The following is an 11,054-nucleotide window of genomic DNA, read 5'->3' on the forward strand; positions in this document are numbered from 1 at the left end:
GCCGATGCTGCAGTCAGAGATAACACAGTGGAGACTGCAGCATCGGCAGATCTTACTATCTCTGAGTGAGTTATAAGCTCACTGCGATGCCTCTTCCAGGGGTGCGCACCTTGTAGAAGTTATCCTCCTCCCTCCGGAAAAACATCAGTGGATCTCTCTCCCGCTGCGACCCTCTGGTAATCTCTTCGGCCATCTGATGCTGCCTGACCTGCTGCGTTCCTCCAGCTCCACACTGTGTTAATCTCTGTGATGATGTGGGTTGCTTTTAGTATAGTCACCCATTCTGACATGCTCCTAGGTCTGTTATCACATGATGTGGCTCTGAAGAAGGGTCACCTGACCCGAAACAGTAACTCTGATTTCTCACTGCAGATGCTGCCAGACCTGCTGAGCTTTTCCAACAGTTACTGTTTTTGTTTCTGATTTCCATCATCCACAGTTCTTTCAGTTTTTTTATCACGTTATGTGGGTTGCAGTCAGCACAGCTAACCCATTTTCTCACTCTTAGCACTTCATTGTCACTTAATCAGCTTTTCTTATGACCTGGTGTGCTGCCCATTGTCTCCCCTGTTTACCCATCCCTTTCATATCTCTCTCTAAGCTTCATCTCCACCTATTCGCTACCTCTCCACTTAGCCCTCAACTTCTCTTCACCATAAATACCACCTTTTCCTAGCCACTGACAGTTCTGATGAAGAGTCAACAGCCTTGAGACTGCTTTCTACCCACAGATGCTGCCAGACCTGCTGAGTTTCTCCAATGATTTCTGTTCTTACTTTATTCATTTGCTCCGGGAGTATGCAAGTTGTGTGTGGGATCCTCATACAGGGAAAGATGGAAATAAGATTGAAGTGATCCAAAGATGTGCTGCATGTGTCAGGATGGGAAATCCACCTGTGTCACATCCTTAATTGGATTCAGAAAGGGAATCAGTACAGTGAAAGAAGGAAAAGTACCCTGACCAACTTCTATAAAACGTGGCGTGGATTAGTGGGAATTGACAGCACCATGTACCTGATTCTTTCCAGCAGTGACAAATCATGAGAGACCTATCCACAAAGGTCTACCACTACACAGGCCGTTTGTTTGCAAGGCTATGTCAGTGGTCTTTCCTCCCACGGGCAGCCCCACAGTGAAACAATCTGCCAAAGGAAATGGTCACAGCCCCATCACTTGAAATGTTCCAAGAGCCAAGCTCTGATTATCAGCACTACCTTTCCAGCAGTTCATAGCTGGTTTAGTTTGTGCTCCCCATGAAAATGTTGGCGGTGTAGAGATTTTAGCCAGTGAAGCTGAAACAACTAAATCAGCAGCAGAACTGGACTTGAGAACCGTGATCCCTTCAAAACCATTCACTGTTGCATGCACCGCACACTTTCAGGCTCACCACATTTGTCAGTATGTGAGTTGATCTTTGAAGACTTGAAAGGCAGCGTTCCCTCCAGCTTTATTTTTCCTTCTTCTATGCCGACCTCTGAGGTCCATGCATGGTAGCGGCTTCCGAAACCAGGTGCCACTGCTGCCATCCACATTGGTATGGCAGTCCCTGTGCGTGGAATGTTGGAGTGCCATAGCCTAGAGGGAATGTTGCTGAAAAGTGCCTCTGAAAATGAAGGTCAGCTTGTATACTGAGTGTGAAAGTGAACCATGGCTAAGAATGATCAGCAGCTTTGTCATTTTCAATGGACGTCCAGTTGTGTGTGGGTGTGTTTTAAATTCCTGCACATTTACACAACTCAGAAGGATCATCTGCTTGATCCCCTTCACCCAGTTATGTGCTGCAAAGGAACGTGTCCCCGTTTGGGCTGACAAAAACATGCAAAACATTAATACAAGCTTACTGTATGTTAATGACTGAAAAGTGGTGTTAAATGCCAACTTCATAGAATCCCTTGTGTGGAAGCAGGCCATTCAGCCCATTGAGTCCACACTGACCGTCTGAAGAACATCCCACCCAGACCCACCCACCATTACCTATCTCTGTAACCCTGCATTTCCCATGCCTAACCCAACTAGCCGACACATCCTCGGACACTGTGGGCAATTTAGCATGGCCAGTCTACCTAAGCTGTGCATCTTTGGACTGTGAGTGGAAACCAGAGCTAACACAAGGAGAATGTGCAAACCTCCTCACAGACAGTTGCCCGAGGCTGGAATTGAACCTGGGCCCACAACACTGTGAGGTAGCAGTGCTAACCATTAAGCTGCCGTGCCGCCCCACTCTATATGCCAAGTACATGCAAAAACATGGTTTTTGGAACCACAACATGGATTGCCTTACATTCCAGGACAACTTTACACACAATCAATGGCAGTCATCAGCCCCAGAGCATTGAGCATTGAAATTAGGAAAGACAAAGAGCAGAGTTAGGCAAGGCCATGAAGGTCAACACAGACCCACGGAATTGTTATAGTGTAGAAGGTCATTCAGCCCATCATGTCTGCACCAACTCTCCAAATGAGCACCATTACCTAGTGGTAATCTCCTGCTGTTTCCCGATGACCTTGCACATTGTTCCAATTCAAGTAATTGTTCAGCGCCCTCTTGAATGCATCAATTTTGAACCTGCCTCCATGACATTTTCAGGCACAATATTCCCTATGGTAACTACGCGCTGCACAAATAAAGTTTTCTCTCACGTCATATTAGTTCCTTTGTCAAATCATTTTAATTTATGCCTGTGTCAAGGACTGAAGAGACGAGTCAGGAAGGGAGCAATAGACCCTGGAGAGTGTAAAGCAGAAAGCCTTGCTGTTGTTTTATTTCTAGGGTTGGTTACCTTTGTTGCACTGATCCATTATATGCACCAAACCCTAGAACTAGTTTAAAAAGAACAGCGTGAAACTTTGGCGGTAGCGGTGGTGAGGTTGGGGAGGTAGAATAGAACCATACCAAGTTATGAGACGACGTGATAATTCATGGACAGTATTTCCGTTTAGTTTTCTCCTCATCCTCAAAAACAGACCTTTGTTAATCTTTTTCAAAACCTTCTGGAACCAGTTCTGCAGTGAGCTATTTGAGAAACCAAGCTTTCTGACCATCACGCCTTTCAGAAGGCTGTTGCAGACCCACAAAAAAGGTAGTGCTAGCCTGAGCTGTTAAGACTGCCCTTGACCAAATTGGCAGTGAGTGCTCCTTTAAACACCAACAAACAGTAAATCTCTGTAAATGGATTGTAACAGCCCAGAAGCAGTCAGGTTGCCGTCACAGACACCACTGTAATGTAACTGGAACATCAGTGATCAATTACAGTAACCCATGTTGGTCTGCCTGAAACTTGTTGGTCTTCCAGTGCAAAGAGTTGGCCTCGACTGAGTGTTGCAGGCTGGCTCATTCCAAGGTCCAGAGCTAAAGTTTGGGGCAGCTGCTGCCAAGGTGCAGTGGGGAAAGACAATCGTCTGAAGTCTTTCTGCCAAAGTACAATGGAGGTCCGTTCAGATATCAGACCTTCCTAGTGCCTCAAATACATGTAAATAGCACCTTGCATTAGGAAGAAATGCTTTGGGTTTGTTGCAACTGTAGAGAAAAACAAACCCCATTGTTTGAAACTGGAGGAACACAGCAGGGCAGACAGCATCAAAGGAGCGGGAAAGTACCTGCTTTAGTAACTGTGTATGTACGTAAAGATTTTTTTAATGAACCAAGTATATTTTTGCAATGAAAAAAAAAATTATTGTTCACATGTTACAGGAGAGATGCAGATGATAAAGCACATTTAGCCCATTTTCATTTATCTGTCTGGAATAAGGATACAGTTGGTTCCATCGCAGCCTCTAAACAGTTCCTTAAAAAATTCCAAGGTTCTTCTAACCCAGAATTCATTCCAGTTACTTGTGTGAGGATGAACTTTCTGCCTGTTATTGATTTAGACCTATGCCCTCATGTCTGGCTGTCAGAGTATGACATTTTCCATACCACTGAAAATCTTCAATATGTGGTGATCATCCCACAATGACTTCTTCCTTGACCAGAAAGTCCGGACTTTGCTGGTCTTTCCTCACAACTTGGTGCGTACTGAGAGATGAGTATTGTGGTTCTTCTCCTCCCTGGGTCTCCTGGGCTTGAACACCATATTTAATTTTTGTCCAGGGTGAGGCATGATAGGCTAGAAAGAGATTCAAATTATGTAAATGCATTGATCTGTTAGTGAGGTTGACAGAGCTGGCTTCTTAATCTCTGTTCCAATGTCCCTTCCTTTTTTTTGTTCCTTTTATTTTTTTTTGACATGTAGGTGTTTCATCAAGGCTAGTTTTTGTTGCCCATTTCTCATTGCCATTGAAATGAGTGGCCTGCTTGGCCATTCCACCAGGCAATTGGGAGTCAGTCTCATTGGATCTGTAGTCACATCAAGAGCAGACCAGACAACCCTTCTGTGAACCAGATGGGTTTTTACAGCAAACGATAATTGTCATGGTCACCGTTACTGAGATTTTGTTTCAGTTTTTAATTTAATTTAAATTCCACCTGCTACTATGTGGGATATGTGCTCAAATTCTTTGGGCATAACTGAGGTGGGTTTCTGTACAGTAACATTATCATTTTACCACTGTCTGCTGTCAACTCTCTTAGATATCATTAACTAAAGAGAGTTAAAATAAAGCACTTGTATTTATAAGCGCATCTTATCATATTTCTTTGGTCAAGCTAAAGCACTTCACATCCATTGAAGTGCAGTCCCTGTTATGTGATTGGAACTTTTTAACTCAATGTTTTTATCTTCATTCGTTTAATAATCTGGAGAGGAGTCTCTGTGAAGCATGCTTGGATAAATGCCAAAGCATAACTTAATTTCAGAAACCAAACGACTGCCGTGTAGCGGCATTGCTCTGTTCAATAATTAGTAAATCAGTCCAATTTGTATTTTAAAAAAATCTTAATATGATATTATTTTAACCAGTGCTTTGTCAGTTTGATTCATTTTGTTTTCCCATTGTCAAAGTTTCAGTTTGTGTGTTAAATGCCTTTTCCTGTTGGAATTTGTCAAGACATCAACAGAGAATGCTGATCAACCTGTTCTCCTAACACAGGACTAACTGCAGTGGAAATGCCCAGTGGTTATTCCTCCTTCCACCTTTCCCAGCAGTAATGCTCCTTGTGATGTAGATGGACTCAACTTTGGAATGAAGCCAGGGCCAAAACACCCAATCAACAAGCACATAATTTACATTCAAGGAAACGAAAAAAAGACAGGAAACTGAATTAAGCAATATGGCAATATCTTGCATAGCCTGTAACAGCTATGTGGATAATGGGAATTTTGGTGCGATGTTAAGCTAGTTTACCTCTCTAGAAGCTGGTTTAACACAGGGTGTGATTGAGGACTGATTCTGAGGCCACTATATTCTGAACTCGATGAAAGATGTGTAAAAACACCCTGACTCTCAACTACTACAGTATTCTTTTTCACAGATTGCGTGAGGATTAATGCCACAGATATATAAACAAATACTTGAACACACACCAAAAGCACCCAAGGTTGAAATATTCAGAAAGAGTAACAAAATAAAAGAGAATAACAAACTCCACTTTAGGCTAGCAAAATAGTTACCATTACCAAACGCTTAACTTGTCACAATTTGATTATCGTGGATAACACTGTAAAGAATTGAAACAGTGCAATTATGCATTTACCTGCTCATGGGACATGGACACACATTAAATCTAGCAGCTAAAATGAAAAGAGGGTGGTGAGAATTTGGAACTCACTGCCTGCAAAGGTGGTATAGGCAGAGACCCTCATAACAGTGAAGAAGTATAAAGATGTGCACTTAGAATGCCAAGGGTTAAAAGGCTTGAAGTACTGGAAAATGAGATTTTTGATCCGTGCAGACTTGATGGGCCAAAGGGCCTTTTTCTGTGCTGTAGATCTCTGCGACGCTCATGATACATTTCACACCCACATCAATCATATGGCTAATTGGATTTACATGCATGCACTCGGATGTTTTTTAGAGGCAATTTTAGTCGTGGGTTTCTGCTAATTTTCCAATTTTCTTTCAAACAATGTAGTTATTATCGAACTTTGTACAATCTGGGTATAACTTATCAAAAAAAACAGTTGGTGACTTTCCATCCCACCTCATGTGGAAGAGCTCATCATCTGTGCAATGAGTACCCACAACGATTTATTTGAGTTGGAGCACAGGGAGAGCAAATCTGGGTTCTATCCTATGTCACACTGTACTTGACACAAGACAGTGTCCTATCTGCTCATTTTTCATTTAAAACTCAGTGAGAAATTGCAAGAATTTCAGAATTAATACTTTGTTCACTGTTTTATTAAAACAAACAGATCTGTAACTTCAGCAGGAAACAGACTGCTGCATCGTTCAGTTGAATGCCACTAAATGAAATTTTTGCGATTCTGTTGCTGAGTGCATCATTTCATACACTCCTGATCCTGCAGAGAATTATGTTGGCATTGAATATAGTTCGAGAATTGAACAATACAATCTTTCAATAACGCTACTGTGCTCCCTGTTAATGTGGCTCAACTGCTGGGAGCACAGGGTCACTGAATCGCCCCTATAATGTGTCCTCCTTCAAATAAGCTGCTAAACTGACCCTATGCCCTGCTCAAATGTAGCGTTAAAGGGACGACAGTCAAAATAAAATCATGAGGGGCATAGATAAGGTGAATAGACAAGGTTTTTTTTCCCCAGGGGTGAGGGAGTCCAAAACTAGAGGGCGTAGCTTTTAAGGTGATCGGGAAAAGATTTTAAAGGGACCTCAGAGGCAACTATTTCATGCCTCTCTGCTCCTATGATGCTGCTAGCCTCTCTGCTCCTATGATGCTGCTAGCCTCTCTGCTCCTATGATGCTGCAAGCCTCTCTGCTCCTATGATGCTGCTTGGCCTGCTGTGTTCGTCCAGCCCTGCACCTTGTTGTCTCGGATTCTCCAGCATCTGCAGTTCCTACTATCTCTATTTCATGCAGAAGGTTGGAATGAGCTGCCAGAGGTGAATATAGTTGCAACATTTAAAAGACACTTGGAGAGGTACAAGGTTGGAAAGGTTGAGAAGGATATGGGCCGAACACAGGCAAATGGGACTAGTTCAGTTTAGGAAACCTGATTGGCATGGATGAGTTGGGCCAATGGGCCTGTTTCAATATACCGGATGACTCTGTGATAAGAAGACTAGATAGCTTCCTGACTACCTTGGTCAACATGCCTCCTTCATCTAACATGGTCAAAAATAGTTTCAATGAGTCACTTATGTCAGTGTTATTTGTGCAGCATGATGGCACAGTGATTAACTTACCATACTGGTAATCCATTTGTTTGTGTTAATAACCTTAGAGATATGTGTTTTATGGACATGAGTGGGGTTGTCTGTGAAGTAACCTGGCACTCTAGATCGCTTTACCAGGATCTAGATCAGTACAGGAAAATCCAGCCCTATGTAGCCAACAATGTGCGTTCCTTTAAAATAGTGTATACTTGTAGGCTTGCTGTTCCATTAGATCTGATTTGGAAAGCAGAAATGTATTTGATGGGCTTCTTGTTTCAAAATTTCCTCCTGGAAGTATGACATCGTCTCAAATATCATTTGAGAATAATTTTTCCCGAAAAAACATATTAGCAGGCACTTACATGAAAGCTGAAACCAATGCAAGTGACTTACTGTCAGCAATATATGCTGCTGTGCTCCGAAGAGCACAGTATAATCCATTAAGGGTGTGAAGGTTATTTATTTCGCTGATTGATTGGTTATGAGACCAAATCGATTATTATTCAATTAGTCACATTTTAGCCATTGTTCCTCAATTTGCTCAGAAAATCAATAACAAAACCAACACAGTTTGGCAAACTTTCTGAGTGTTCACACAACGATTGAACAGTCGGGGGAGAAAATCTTATACCGCAAGCACTGGAAGATGAAAGACATATTGCATTGCTTGATTTTTTTTATTCTCCACTAGACGTTGACTTGATGGCCACCTCTAAGTTCCATTGAACTGAGTGGCTTGCTGGGCTAGGTAGCTTAAGTCAACACACATTGCTGATGTTCTTGGGTCACATGTAGGCCAGACCAGGTCAGAAAAGCAGATATAACAGTGTGGAGCTGGAGGAACACAGCAGGCCAGGCAGCAACAGAGGAGCAGGAAGGCTGATGTTTCGGGTCGGGACCCTTCTTTGGAAAATGAAGAAATGCAATACCCCACCCTGTGACCCCTACATTTGAAATGAACACCAATTCGACTGGGACAACACCAAAATCCTGGGACAAGCTAAGCAGAGACAGGCACGGGAATTCTTAGAAGCCTGGTACTCCATGAAGAAAGCCATCAATAAACACATAGAACTCGACCCCATATACACTCCACTCCAAAGGAAAAACTGGAAGTGAAGCAATCCAGCTCAATGGACCCCAGAGTTTAAAAACCAGGCAGGAAAACACACCAAAGCTTCATTGGAGGCTGCACTGATGATGTTACCCAGCATGGTAATGAAACGTCTGCGGAACAACAAACCAGCTCGGCGAGCCAACCAACTTCAACATGGACCAGCATTTGTTGCCCATCCCTTTAACACTGTGAACTTCAGTCCAAGTACTGTAGGTAGACCTACAATGCCCTTGAAGGAATTCCAAGATTTTGACCATGCAACAGTAGTATTAAACAGTCAGCACTATTTAGATATTCGCTTGCATTTCCTCAGCCTCTAGCGTTCCAAGCCATAACTGGAACATGGTAATAGGGTTGGTAGATCTTTGTTAACTAGCACAGACACGATGGGCCACATGAGCTCTTTCTGTGCTATAAACACCTGAGTCCATGACATGGTCACTACCCCACCATCTCCCAATGGAGATGTAGTGCCCACTTCTTTTGCAGTCAGTAGAAATGGTCCTGGTGTACACTGATGTCTAAACACATCAAGCAGAAGGTTAGGAAGCAGGATTGAATCTTTGTCATTTGAAGGTGCTTTGTTACTTGCGTGGCTCCTTTTCAGCACATCTTTGCAAGTCCACTGGAGCATGGCATTCCATTGGAGTTGTGCTGTATGTACTGGGATCTTGGCAGTGAAAAGGGAGATGAATGGCATTGACTCTTTCTGCTGACCGATAGCAGAAAAACATGGAAAGATCCCACCCTGATGGTAAAGAGACAGTAGCGGTCACAGGGTGGGGGGTTGCATTTGGACACAGTGTAGTATTATCAAGAGATGTGGAGACTGGAGAGAAATAGATGGAGAACTGAGTGTAGTATTTAAATCCCATATACACAATCCTTCACCAACTGACATTTTTGGTATTTCCACAGTGAATTAAAGAAGAATAGAACAGTTAGTGTCCAATAGATTTTGTTTTGCAGGAATTAGGATTGTTAGGTGATCAAAGTGGAATCAATCCATCCATCAACCTTTCCATCATGTATTACAGAAGACATTTAGTAGGACATCAGGGCAGAACCTTTTCACTTAATGGTAAGGTCCTGGGGGGAGTTGCTAAACCGAGAGATCTTGGGGTGCAGGTTCATTGTTCCTTGAAAGTAAAGTCGCTGGTAGACAGGTTACTGAAGAAGGTATTTGGTATGCTTGCCTCGGTGCATCGAATATAGGAGTTGGGAGGTCATGTTGCAGCTGTACAGCATATTGGTTAGGCCACTATTAGAATACTGCGTGCAATTCTGGTGTCCCTGCTATAAGAAGGATATTGTGAAACTTGAACGGGTTCAGAAAAGATTTACAAGGATATTGCCAGGGTCGGAGGGTTTGAGCTATAGGGAGAGGCTGAATAAGCTGGGGCTCTTTTCTCTGGAGCGTTGGAGGCTGAGGGGTGACCTTATAGAGGTTTAATAAATCACGAGGGGCATGGATAGGGTGAAAAGCCAAGGTGTTCTCCCCAGGGTAGGGGAGTCCAAAACTAGAGGGCATAGGTTTAAGGTGAGAGGGGAAAAGATTTAAAAGGGACCTAAGAGGTCATTTTTTCACACAGAGGGTGGAGCGTGTGTGGAATGAACTGCCAGAGGAAGTGGTAGAAGCTGGTAAAATTACAACATTTAAAAGACATCTGGATGTGCATATGAATAGGAAGTGTTTAGAGGGAAATGGGCCAAATACTGGCAAATGGGGTGGCATGGTGGCTCAGTGGTTAGCACTGCTGCCCTACAGCACCAGGGACCTGAGTTCAATTCCACCCTCGGGCAACTGTCTATGTGTGGAGTTTGCACATTCTCCCCATGTCTGTGTGGGTTTCCTCCCACAGTCCAAAGATGTGCTGGCTAGGTGGATTGGCTATGCTAAATTGCCCATAGTGTTCAGGGATGTGTAGACTAGTGGGGTTATATGGGGATGGGTCTGGGTGGGATGCTCTGAGGGTTGGTGTGGACATGTTGGGCCAAAAGGCCTGTTTCCACACTGTAGGGATTGTATATTTTTAAAAAAATTAATTTAGGATATCTGGTCAGCATGGACGAGTTGGACCAAAGCGTCTGTTTCTGTGTTGTATATCTGTGACTCTGTCTGCTCATGATAGCAATACATAGATTGTGAAACTTCACAATTTCACTAACTCCATAGAAACATGGAAGATAGGGGCAGAAGGAGGCCATTCGGCCCTTCGAGCCTGCTCCACCATTCATTACAATCAGTGCTGATCGTCCAACTCAATAGCGTAATCCTGCTTTCTCCCCGTAACCTTTGATCCCATTCACCCCCAAGTGCTGTATCTAGTCACCTCTTGAATACATTCGATGTTTTGACATCAACTACTTCCTATGGAAATGAATTCCACAGGCTCACCACTGTTTGGGTGAAGAAATATCTCCTCATCTCTGTCCTCAATGGTCTACCCCGAATCCTCATACTGTGACCCCTGGTTTTGGACACACACACCGTCGGGAACATTCTCCCTGCATCTACCCTGTCTAGTCCTGTTAGAATTTTATAAGACGGAATGTATTCCATTCTGACCCACTCCTGGAGTCAGTATAAGTGAGGCAGATGCAGTTGATTATTGTTCCTCGACTAACAAGGGAGTCAGTGATTAGGGACAACAAGGTGCAGAGCTGGATGACCACAACAGGCCAAGCAGCATCACAGGAGCAG

The sequence above is a fragment of the Rhincodon typus genome, chromosome 3, assembly GCF_021869965.1.
Source record: "Rhincodon typus isolate 14 chromosome 3, sRhiTyp1.1, whole genome shotgun sequence".
NCBI classification, from domain to species: domain Eukaryota; kingdom Metazoa; phylum Chordata; class Chondrichthyes; order Orectolobiformes; family Rhincodontidae; genus Rhincodon; species Rhincodon typus.